This window comes from Octopus sinensis, linkage group LG12, assembly GCF_006345805.1.
Source record: "Octopus sinensis linkage group LG12, ASM634580v1, whole genome shotgun sequence".
NCBI lineage: Eukaryota > Metazoa > Mollusca > Cephalopoda > Octopoda > Octopodidae > Octopus > Octopus sinensis.
Window position 1 is genome coordinate 67,088,682 of NC_043008.1, and position 12,632 is coordinate 67,101,313.

Sequence of the window (12,632 nt, forward strand, 5' to 3'; positions counted from 1 at the left end):
ATATACATACACATATACACACACACGCACATACATATATATGTGAGAGTGGGCTGAAAAGTTCATAGGCTGACTATAAAGGAGTGATGCTAGAGCTGTGAAATCATGTATGCATTAATTTCAACTTATTAATAGACGCATTGCTTCTTTCCAGTTAAACTGACATCACACTGTTCAAAGAAGACTGCAAAAATAACTTGTAGTGACTTTTCTTGAAAATGGACAAAATTTTGGAGATGTACTTACATAGCAAGTGACCTGATCTGAAATCGTGTGCTGGAACGAAAACAATTGCAGTGTGGAAGGTGTTTATAAGCCATTTAAGAAAACCGTTAAATTCACTTCAACATTTAAATTTAATTTGTCAAAATATTTTCATTGCTTTGAGACCGCAACCTGTTCACTGACAAAACTCCGTGCTGCATCAAAATTTTACATTGTAGTATTATCAAGTGCCTGCAGAAAAGGGGTTTAGCCCCTTACAACATTCATGCTGACATGATTGCTACGTTAGGAGATGATGCTCCAGCTTTATCAACAGTGTAAAAGTGGGCAGCAGAATTTAGGAGAAGAAGGAAGAGTTTTGAAGATAAACTGAGGTCTGAACATCCCTGCAAATGCCACCACTGAGGAAAACACTGATTGTATTCACCACATGCTGATGGATGACAAGTGATTGACTATAAATCAAATAGCCAATATTAGCATATCCTGTGAAAGAGTTGAGAATATTCTGCTCAATGAACTTAACATGACAAAGTTTTCTGCTCAGTGGATACCATGTCTTCTGACACCTGATCAAAAGTGCACTAGGTGATCGTATTACAGGAAAATTTTACAGTGTTGGAGGTAGATCCAGATGATTGCTTTGAGCATTTTCTAAGCCAAAATGAGTGCTGGGTTCATCACTTTGGACCAGAGACAAAGAAGCAGTCCATGCAATGGAAACATCCCTCCTCACCTACTCCAAAAAAAGGCCAAGGTCGTTTCATCCGCAGGGAAAGTGATAGCTTCAGTTTTTTGGGATGCAAAGGGCATAGTGTTTATTGACTATCTTCAAAAGGGCCACACCATCAATGGAAAGTATCATGCCAACTTGCTGAGGCAGTTACAAAAGGCTATCAAGACCAACTACCCAGGAAAACTAAACAAAAGGGCCTTGTTTGATCAGGTCAATGCTCCAGCACACAAGTATTTGCTTTCAGTAGCTACTGAGCATAACTGTGGCTTGATCACCCTCCCTAATCTCCTGATTTGACCTTGTCTCTCATCTGTTCCCAACATGAAAAAAACACTTGGCTGAGAACCAGTATAGCAGTGATGATGTCATCAGGTCTGCTGTTGATGGCTTTTTTGACCAACAGGATGAAAGCTTCTTCACCAATGGGATCAAAGCACTGCAACACCAATGAAAAAAGTGTGTGGATTGCATGTTGAAAAATAAACCACATGTGGTGACATTCCATGAGCGTAACTTGGTCAGCCTATGAAGTTTTCAACTGACCCTCATATGTGTACATATATATATATGAATGTATTTATGTATGAAATATATATATCATCATCATCATCATCATTGTTTAATGTCCGCTTTCCATTCTAGCATGGGTTGGACAATTTGACTGAGGACTGGCGAACCAGATGGCTACACCAGGCTCCAATCTTGATCTGGCAGAGTTTCTACAGCTGGATGCCCTTCCTAACGCCAACCACTCCAAGAGTGTAGTCCAATAAATAAATAAAAAGGGGTTTGTATGATTGTGTATAGAGGGATATATATTATTCAAAGGAATTCCAACTCTGTTTTTTATGTTTTATTAATATTCTTTATAATATTAATGTAGAATATAGAATATATAGTATAAATAATATATATATAGTAAAATGAAATGAAGTATTGATTGTCTTATTGAATAGATGAAATATTGAATATAAAATATTAAGGGACTAGTATACTTTCTTGCATTAAAGCAGTCTTCAAGGTCCCAGGTTGTGACAGGATATATATATATATATTTGTTTTTATATATGCGAGTGCATGTGTGTGTACAGATGATAGGAACCAACAAGCGGGTAGGGTGCTCTACAACTTATCCACTCAGCCACTCAAAAGTCTCCAAAGAAACTTAACACAAACAGTAAGGAAAGGAAAGTGCTAAGAAGATTCTTTGAAAGTATCACTAGTATGCAATATATTCTTTACCATTTTTTTTTCGTCCTGACAAGAAACTTCAATGTAGCCAAGGAATTATTTTATCGAACCAAGCAAAAATGTATATAGCTAACTAGTTTGGCATTTGAAGAATTAATGGTAAATACCATCAGAGCAGTGCACTCAGAAACGTTCTTGCTGCTATTAACTCGTCATGTGACGACTTAACTCATGCTTCAAGACATTAAACATTTCTAGATGTTCTGTCGATAAAGACCAATCTCAGTGATATATTTATTTATTTACCTACTATTGAGTTAGCCTATTTGCTGTCTATCTATCTATCTATCTATCTATCTATTTATCTATCTATCTATCTATCTATCTATCTGTATGTTTGTGCATGTGTGTGTTGTGTGTATGTGTTCCTTTTATTTTAAATGTTATATTGAAGTGGTTAAACCATTGAAGTATCTTCCATCTTGATACTGTCACTAAATGTTGAACTATACACTCACAATAGTTTCAAGTATGTCTATCGTTCTATCTTGTGCTTGCACTTGCCATCTCCTTCATCATCCCTTCTCAGCCAGTCACCTGCCTTTCACTCATACACAATACACCACACACACACATATTGTTCTCTTACTTGTTTCAATCATTGAACTGCAGCTCTGCTAAGGGACCACCATAGAGGTTTTTGTTGAATGGATGGACCCCAGCAGCTATTTAATTTTAAGCCTGCTACTTATTTTATAAGTCTCTTGTTTGTTTACCAAGCAGTCACCCACCCAGGTATTAATTAGTCTTGATGTTAACTGATGAGAATCAGTGCATTCAACAAGATATGGGTATTAGCAAATATATATATTTATATAAATATATATATATATTATATATATATATCATCATCATCATCATCATCATTTAACATCTGTTGACCATGCTAGCAGGGGTTGAACAGTTTGACCAGGGCTGGTAAGCTGGAAGGCTGCACCAGACTCCAGTCTGATTTGGCATGGTTTTCTACGATCGGATACCCTACGTAATGCCAACCACTTTGAGAGTGTAATTGGTGTTTTTATGTGCCATTTGTATGACACCAGTATTTGCCACAACTGCAATTTTGCTCAGCTTGATGGGTCTTTTTCTCAAGCACGACATAATGCCGAAGGTCTCAGTCATTGCCTCCATGAGGCCAACACTTGAAAGGAACTCGGCCACTTTGCCTCTATAAAGCCCAACACTCAAAAGGAACTCAGCCATTTTGCCTTCGTGAGGTCCAACACTTGAAAGGTGCTCTTCGTGCCAGTGGTGGCATGGGGGCCAGCTATGTGACACCAGCATCAGCCATGACTATGATTTTACTTGACTTGACGAGTCTTTTCAAGCATGAGATAATGCCTATATATATATATATATATATATATATATATATATATATATATATAATATATATATATATATATATATTATATATATATATATATATACACACACACACATCATATGTATATATATATATAATATATATATATATATATACACATCATATCTATATTACATGGAAAAATGTGAGCATGAAAAGTCATATTCTTAAGATTATAACCTAGTTTGCAGAATGCAGTCAATTTTTTTTTTAATTTCTATAATGCACAACCTAAATGAATAATAAAGACAAGGGGAGTATGGTTAAGTTGAAGGTTGATGGAATTTTCCTTTCAGTTCAACACATATGAAAGATTTTAAACGAAACCAAAAGCAATCAGAGGAAAATACAAAAAAATAGATTAAGTAGTTGCCTCCATAGCTCAGTGGTTAGAGCACAGATCTTGTAAACCAGGGGTCGTGAGTTCGATCCTCACTGGGGGCTTCTGATACACATTTTATAGGCACAGGAGTGGGTGTGTGGTAAGTAGCTTGCTTACCAATCATATGGTTCCGGGTTCAGTCCCACTGCATGGCACCTTGGGCAAGTGTCTACTACTATAGCCTCAGGCCAACCTAAGCCTTGTGAGTGTATTTGGCAGACAGAAACTGAAAGAAGCCCGTCGTATATATATATATATATATATAATATATATATATATATATATATATATGTGTGTGTGTGTGTGTGTGTGTGTGTGTGTGAATATATATGTTTGTGTGTTTGTGTTTGTCCCCCCAACATTACTTGACAACTGATGCTGGTGTGTTTACATCCCCATAACTTAGCAGTTCGGCAAAAGAGAATGATAGAATAAGTACTAGGCTTACAAAGAATAAGTCCTGGGGATCGATTTGCTTGACTAAAGGTGGTGCTCCAGCATGGCTGCAGTCAAATTACTGAAACAAGTAAAAGAATAAAAGAGTACCCCGATTAAGTCAAGCAAATATGTAAATGCATAAAAGCCACTTATTAAAATCAATTTGTTCAATAACTCATCAATATTTTGTATTTATTTTTATTTTCTATTTAAAGGTTCAACTTTTTTTAAATAGCAATACCTTTGTTTTAACTTTAATGATGAAGTAATCAATATTACTTCAAAGGTCTACAAACAAAATAATCTTACTACCTCACTTCTGTAAAAACATTGTAAATTGCCTATAGTGAGCAAATGTAATAGGAAGGATTACCAGAAACATTAAATAATAACAATAATAATAATAATAATAATAATAATAATATAAGCCTTTCAACTAAAGGCACAAGGCCTGAAATGTTGAAGGAGGGGTAAATCAATCAACTGACCCCAATACTCAACCGGTACTTAATTTAACAACCCCAAAAGGATGAAAGGCAAAGTTGACCTCGGCGGAATTTGAACAGAGAATGTAACATAAAGACAGATGAAATGCTGCTAAGCATTTTGCCCAGTGTGCTAATGATTCTTTTCTACTAAAGGCACAAGGTCCAAAATTTTGGGGCAGTAGGCCAGTTGATTAGATTAATCCCAGTACGCAACTGGTACTTAATTTATCGACCCCAAAAGGAGGAAAGGCAAAGTTGACCTCAGCGGAATTTGAACTCAGAATGCAAAGACAGACGAAATATCGCTAAGCATTTCACCCGGTTAGCTAATGTTTCTGCCAGCTCACCGCTTTAAATAATAATGATGATGATGGTGATGGTGATGGTGATGGTGATGATGATGATGATGATGATGATGATGATGATGATGATAACCTTTTCTACTATAGGTGCAAGGTCTGAGATTTTTTGTGGGGAAGGGGCTAGTCCATTGCATCAACCTTAGTACTCAACTAGTACTGATCTACTATGAAAGGATGAAAGGAATAATAATGACAATAGTTCCTTTTATTTTAAAAAATAATGATTATTATTTTTAAAATAATAATAATAAAACTGGAAACATAGCAAAAAATTATAAAAATGAATTTGAACATTTTTAACCAAAGAACATATTAAATTATTATGTTTCCATTTAATGACATTTAATAAGTGACTTTTAAGCATTTATATATTCATTTTGCTTTCTTGGAATACCCAAGTCTATTTTAGTATTTTCCTTGGATTGCTTAAGCTTCATTTTCAGTTCTGCTTACTGAAAACCAAAGAACACATGAACGTTTGCTATTTTAATCCTTCTAATTCAATTTGCAATGGGAGGGAGGGGGAAGCAGCTTTCCCACCAAAAAGAGAAGAAAAGAAAAGAATTCATTACGTCAACAAATGGGAACTTCCTCGATTAATCGATCTGTTACATGAATCTGTAAACTGTGAAACTGAAGGTGGATCTTGATGCAATCTGTTACACAAAGAAGATTACCTCAATGAAACAGAGCAGCTACTGAGACTCTACTTCACTGAGTGAAAATGTAAGAGATTCGCAGTCTTATATCTACGTTAGTTATTTTTGAGTAAACACTATCTGGGAGACTTTTTCTTAAAGTAGTGGAAATAGCTAAAAAAACTTTTTGGCTGCTATTTCTAATAATTTCAGTATGTGGCAAAGTAATTTATTTTACTAAGCCCTAATTATATAACGTAATATTTTGAATACGCCTTGAATGGTCCTTTTACATACTGAACACTACTTGGTGAAATTAATTAATAACTAATTGATTTTACCCTTAATTATTGGTATATATATATATATATTCTTTTACTTGTTTCAGTCATTTGACTGAGGCCATGCTGGAGCACCGCCTTTAGTCGAACAAATTGACCCTGGAACTTATTCTTTGTAAGCCTAGTACTTATTCTATCAGTATCTTTTGCCGAACCGCTAAGTTACAGTGATGTAAGCACACCAGCATCGGTTGTCAAGCGATGTTGGGGGGACAAACACAGACATACAAACATATACACACACACACATATATATATATACATATATACGATGGGCTTCTTTCAGTTTCCGTCAACCAAATCCACTCACAAGGCTTTGGTCGACCCAAGAGTATAGTAGACACTTGCCCAAGATGCCACGCAATGGGACTGAACCTGGAACCATGTGGTTGGTAAACAAGCTACTTACCACACAGCCACTCCTACGCCTATATATATATATATATATATATATATATATATATACATACATATATATCATCATTGTTTAACTTCTACTTTCCCTGCTGACATGGGTTGGACAGTATGATATGGAGCTGGTTAGCATTGAAATGTCCAGACTCCCGCTATCTGTTGAAGCATGGATGCCCTTCCTAATGCCAACCACTTAACACAGTGTACTGGGTGCTTTTTGCCTGCCACCAGAATGGGTGCATTTATGCAGCACCAACAGAAGTGTATATATTAACGCAGCACCAGCAAGGGTGATTTTTAAATAGCGCTGTCACCTGAAAGGCCAAGCCTGTATACGTGGAAAACAGTGATTTCACTTAGCTTGACATGTCTTATCAAGTACAGCAAACTGCCACATCTCCCAGTCTAAAGATCCTTTCTCACCACTTCATCCCACATCTTCCTGGGTCTACCCCTTCCACAGACACCCTCCACAATTATCGTATATATATATATATATATATAATATATATATATATATATATGTATGTATGTATCTGATAAATACAACTGAGGCAATTTCTAACTAAAATTACCATCTTTATAGTTTAATATAGATACACTGTTAATAGGCAAGTTACTGCAGTATTTGTCCTGAGATAACATTTGTTATGGACTTACTGTGTTAAAAACAATAAATATCAGAGATGAAAACTTGTCCCAGTAGTGGTCAGCAAGAGCATCAAATTCGTTTTTGCTCTTTTGGTCTTTTCAGTGGGGTACACTTGCGGCTTTATTGACTGTATTTATAGGGTGTGTTCACGGAAAGTTCCAGACAGGCTACAGAACAATCATGTGAACAACAGTCATTCATTGGATAAAATCTCAGTTGTGAGCAGTACAAATTTATTATTCCTATACAAGAATGTTGTTGACAGTAACTTTGGAGTTTCGGCTAGATTATCTAGCAGTCTGATGATGGCTTAGCTGGCCGAAACTTCAAAGTCACTGTCAACAACATTCTTGAAGAAGAATAATATATATATATATATATATATGTGTGTGTGTGTGTGTATATATATATATAAATATATGTGTGTATATATATATATATAATGTACTGTTCCATGATGGTAAGATCAACTAAAAAAAGTACTCCATGTGGTGAGAGATAAATATTATCTAATAGACCAAATGTATGTTTTTATGCGCTAGTAATAGTTTCATATGTTGAAAATACCACAAACATATTCATCAAGCACAAACCACATATTGTAAAGAACTCATTATGATATATGGCTTGTTACTGATGAATATGTTTGGGGCAGTTCTCAACATATGAAACTGTTAGTAGCGCTGTATTGGATCTATTAAATAATATATATATATATATATATATAGCACCATCCGTTTGTGGTTGTTGCTAGTCTCGCCTGGCCCCCGTGCCGGTGGCACGTAAAAAGCACCATCCGATCGTGGCCGTTTGCCAGCCTCGTCTGGCACCTGTGCCGGTGGCACATAAAAAGCACCCACTACACTCACGGAGTGGTTGGCGTTAGGAAGGGCATCCAGCTGTAGAAACACTGCCAGATCAGACTGGGCCTGGTGCAGCCTTCTGGCTTCCCAGACCCCAGTTGAACCGTCCAACCCATGCTAGCATGGAAAGCGGACGCTAAACAATGATGATGATGAGGATGATGATATATATATATATATATATATATATGTGTGTGTGTGTGTGTGTGTGTGTATATATGAAAGATACTGGAGTTATATTTAATTATAATTTACCTAGGACTCATCATAAGGCTAAAGCATTGAAATATCAAAAAAAAAGAATAAATCTCTGATCCATCATATTCAGAAAATATCTGTCCTATTATGTAACAACCTCTTCTACCACAAATGAGTTCCTGCAATCATTCACTTTATTAGATGGTGTCAAAATGGCTGTTATGCCCTATAACAAGTCGAATATAGCAGTCAGACACATCAAGTCAAATATAACATCGTAAAATAGGCCAGAATAAACAAGCATTTCAAAATGTGTGTGTGATTATACCAAACAGTTATGGGTTTTCACCATGAATACAATGTTGAAACAAAACCTGTTTAAAAGAGAGTGGTTAAGTCTCTGAAGAGCGAAAATTGCTATTGGGTTTTCTTTTTCAAGTCTAGTTTCAAACAATTCTGCTTATATCGTTGACTCATCTCCGTTCAAACGATTCTATGTATTTCATTTACTTAAAGCCTTTATAAATTACATAAACATCAGAACATTACATCAATATATCTCATGCTTTCACATCGATGTGGGAAAGCAGTTATTACATTATCGGTTTACAGATGTTCTCTTCCCTTGCCATTCGTACATATAAGTACTCTGTCACACCAATCTAATATGTCCACTACTTTTTGAACGAACCTCGTTAATAAGCCACATGTACTTAAAATCATAGTTTTGCCTAGTGTCTAGATCAAAGTTATCAGATTCTCTATATTGAAAAAAATAACAAAAAACAAAAAAGAAAAGAAAAACCCAACAACATTAAATTAGTTTCTGAGATTTCCTTCATCGCTTCAGAATATTCCTGATATTAGCGAATTTCCTAAAAGTCAACTTTGTCTTCTGACTTGCAAGAAATAATCAATTACTTTTGAGCAATAAACGAGAATACTTTATTCATGTGAGCGTCTGTGTGTGTATGCATATACATACTCATGTATGTGTGTATGTATCTATGTGTGTGTGCATGTGTGTATGTGTATGTATTTATGTATGTGTGTATATTGGTTCTGTCGTGATGGACATGATGAATGCAATACCAACAGTCTACTACAAAGTGTATTGCATATATATATGTTCTTTTATATTCTTTTACTTGTTTCAGTCATTTGACTGCGGCCATGCTGGAGCACTGCCTTAAAAGGTTTTCATTCAAAGAAATCAAACCCAGGACTTATTTTTTTGTAAACCTAGTACTTATTCTATCGGTCTCTTTTGCCGAGCCACTATGTTATGAGGACAAACACAGATACACACACACACACACACACACACACACACACACACACACACATATATATATATATATATTATATATATACACGATGGGCTTCTTTCAGTTACTGCCTACCAAATCCACTCACAAGGCTTTGGTTGGCCCAAGGCTAGAGTAGAAGACACTTGCCCAAGGTGCCATACAATGGGACTGAACCTAAAAGCATGTGGTTGGGAAGCAAGCTTCTTACCACACAGTCATGCCTCCCTCTCTCATCTCTCTCTCTATATATATATATATGTATACATATATATATATAGAGAGAGAGAGAGAAAAAGAGAGAGAGATACACACACACATGCATGAGTATAGCACATGAACATATTACAATGTATTATACAAGTGTAAGCAATATATAACATTTATGTATGATTAACTGTTTTATTAAGTAAATTCGTGTGTGTCTGTGCAGTTCTATGGGTGTGTGCATTCATACGAAGGTGAGTATTTGTGGCAAGTACTGTAGTGTTAGTATACACATGCATACACATATATACTTACATACATATGCATATGTATGTATTCATGTAATGCCATCAGTCTGCAATTAAAATGAAGAGACACTCGACAATATAATGAAGCTACCCATTAAAAAATTGGCATAATATATTCTGTATCTTAGTTCAATATGTTGTCCGATTTTATTTACCTTTCATTTTAGCAATAATCATATATCATTACATTATCGCTCTAAATCTGACCTTTTTTTTATCTTGTGATTTAATTGAGCTCTCTGCTAATCACTTTGCACAAAAACAAAAAAATACTTTCATTGAAATTGCAAAGTAGTTATTTCTCTAATTACCATATATAAATATATAATATATATGTATATTTATTGCTGTGAGTAAGTGTATGTGTAGACAGGTAGATAGATAGAGAAAGGGGGAGATAGATAGATAAATAGATAGATAGATAGACAGATAGATAGATAGATAGATATATACAAGGTGGTGAGCTGGCAGAAACGTTAGTACGTGGGGCGAAATGCTTAGTGGTATTTCGTCTGCCGCTATGTTCTGAGTTCAAATTCCACCGTGCCGACTTTGCCTTTCATCCTTTTGGGGTCGATTAAATAAGTACCAGTTACATATTGAGGTCAATATAATCAACTTAATCTGTTTGTCTGTCCTTGTTTTTCCCCTCTGTGTGTAGCCCCTTGTGGGCAGTAAAGAAATAAGATAGATAGATAGATAGATAGATAGATAGATAGATAGATAGATAGATAGATAGATAGATAGATAGATAGATAGATAGATAGATAGATAGATAAAGAAAGATAGAGAGAGATGAATAGATGTATGTTTATTTCTTTGAATATTCGTATTTGTGTGTAGTGTTTGTATGTATACTGAAAAAGATAAACATTGATATATAGATATGTTCATAAATGTACCTCTTTGTATATGAGTATTTGTTGCATGTGTATGTGTGTGTGTGGAGTTTTCGATCTTGGCATATGAAAATATGTTTACATATTTATCAATTTTCATCAATTTATTGATTCTTCACACATAGCGTTTCTGTTTTTCAGTCATTTCCTTTGGTCATTTATGGTGAGGCATGAACCTCCCTCCCTCTCACTCCCCAGTGTCCACCACCACCCTGCCCCCCCCCATCTCACTCTCAAACAGATTCTAGCACAATGCCACACATTTGCTGGCACAAGAAGGAGCTGTTGAGGAAATCAATCCCAGTGCATTGACACCAAAAGAATGTAAAGTCATTTCAACATCATTGGGATTTGAACTCAGAGTGTAAAGATCTATGACTAAATATTGTAATGACTTCAATCCAACATTGTAACAGTTCAACCAACCCTTGGCCCCTTCCCCTCGTCTGTTGGGGTCACAAATTTGGTCTAACTGATTATATTGATCTCAGTACTTTGTACCTATATTATTAAGTCACAAAGTATTAGAAGCAAGTTTGATCTCAGTAGATTTATGGTACTCCATCGGTTATGATGGTGAGGGTCCCAGTTGATCCGATCAACGGAACAGCCTGCTCATGAAATTAACATGCAAGTGGCTGAACACTCCACATACACGTGTACCCTTAACGTAGTTCTCAAGGAGATTCAGCATGACACAATGTGTGACAAGGCTGGCCCTTTGAAATACAGGTACTATTTATTTTTGCCAGCTGAGTAGACTGAAGCAACATGAAATAAAGTATCTTGCTCAAGAACACAATGCGTCACTTGGAACTGAACTCACAACCTTATGATTGTAAAGCAAATACCTTAACCACTAAGCTATGTGCCTTCACTTCAGCACACAAAAGCAATGTAAATATAGCATGGCATTTTGAATTTCAATTGATTCTGCCAAACCTTAATAACAATAATAATAATAATAATAATAATAATAATCCTTTCTACTAAAGGCACAAGGGCCAGAAATTTTGATGGGAGGGGACTAGTTTATTACATTGGCCCCAGTGCTCAACTGGTACTTACTTTATCGACCCTGAAAGGATGAAAGGCAAAGTTGACCTCTGCAGAATTTAAACTCAGAACATAGCAACAGGCGAAATACTACATTGATAGAAATAAGAGTCAAAAACCCTTGTAGCCACAAACATAGCACAAGTCTATGTACTGACAGGGGTGTTAACCACCCTATGGCAAGCAAAGGTACTAAATTGGCAAGCCAATTTCACTTAAAATTAAAGCTCATCAGTAATACCATTCCATTGCTTATAGGTAAGTCAAATCCAACTGGTCTGTATATAGCTTTTACCCACCCACCCCTTGCAGTACATAGACTTGTGCTATGTTTGTGGCCATAATCATCACAGCATACTGTGATGATTCTAAAATAAAATACTTAAAAACCTAATGGTATATCTTTTTCCTATCCCTCTGAAGAGATTTTGTCTAATATAATGATTTTAATAATTACTCTTTAATCTATTAGGCTTAACTGCAACAGTTGTAAGGGAC

At 35.7% G+C, this 12,632-nt stretch overlaps 1 protein-coding gene and 1 non-coding gene across 3 annotated transcripts in view; one reads left to right on the forward strand and one right to left on the reverse strand.

The window, feature by feature from the left end:
* LOC115217991 (neuronal acetylcholine receptor subunit alpha-10-like) overlaps window positions 1-12,632 on the reverse strand; it is a 274,574-nt gene that overhangs the window by 196,765 nt on the left and 65,177 nt on the right. The gene's annotated exons all lie outside the window — the stretch shown is intronic.
* Window positions 3,953-4,025, forward strand: Trnat-ugu. The gene has a single exon. It is a non-coding gene; the product is annotated as a tRNA-Thr (tRNA).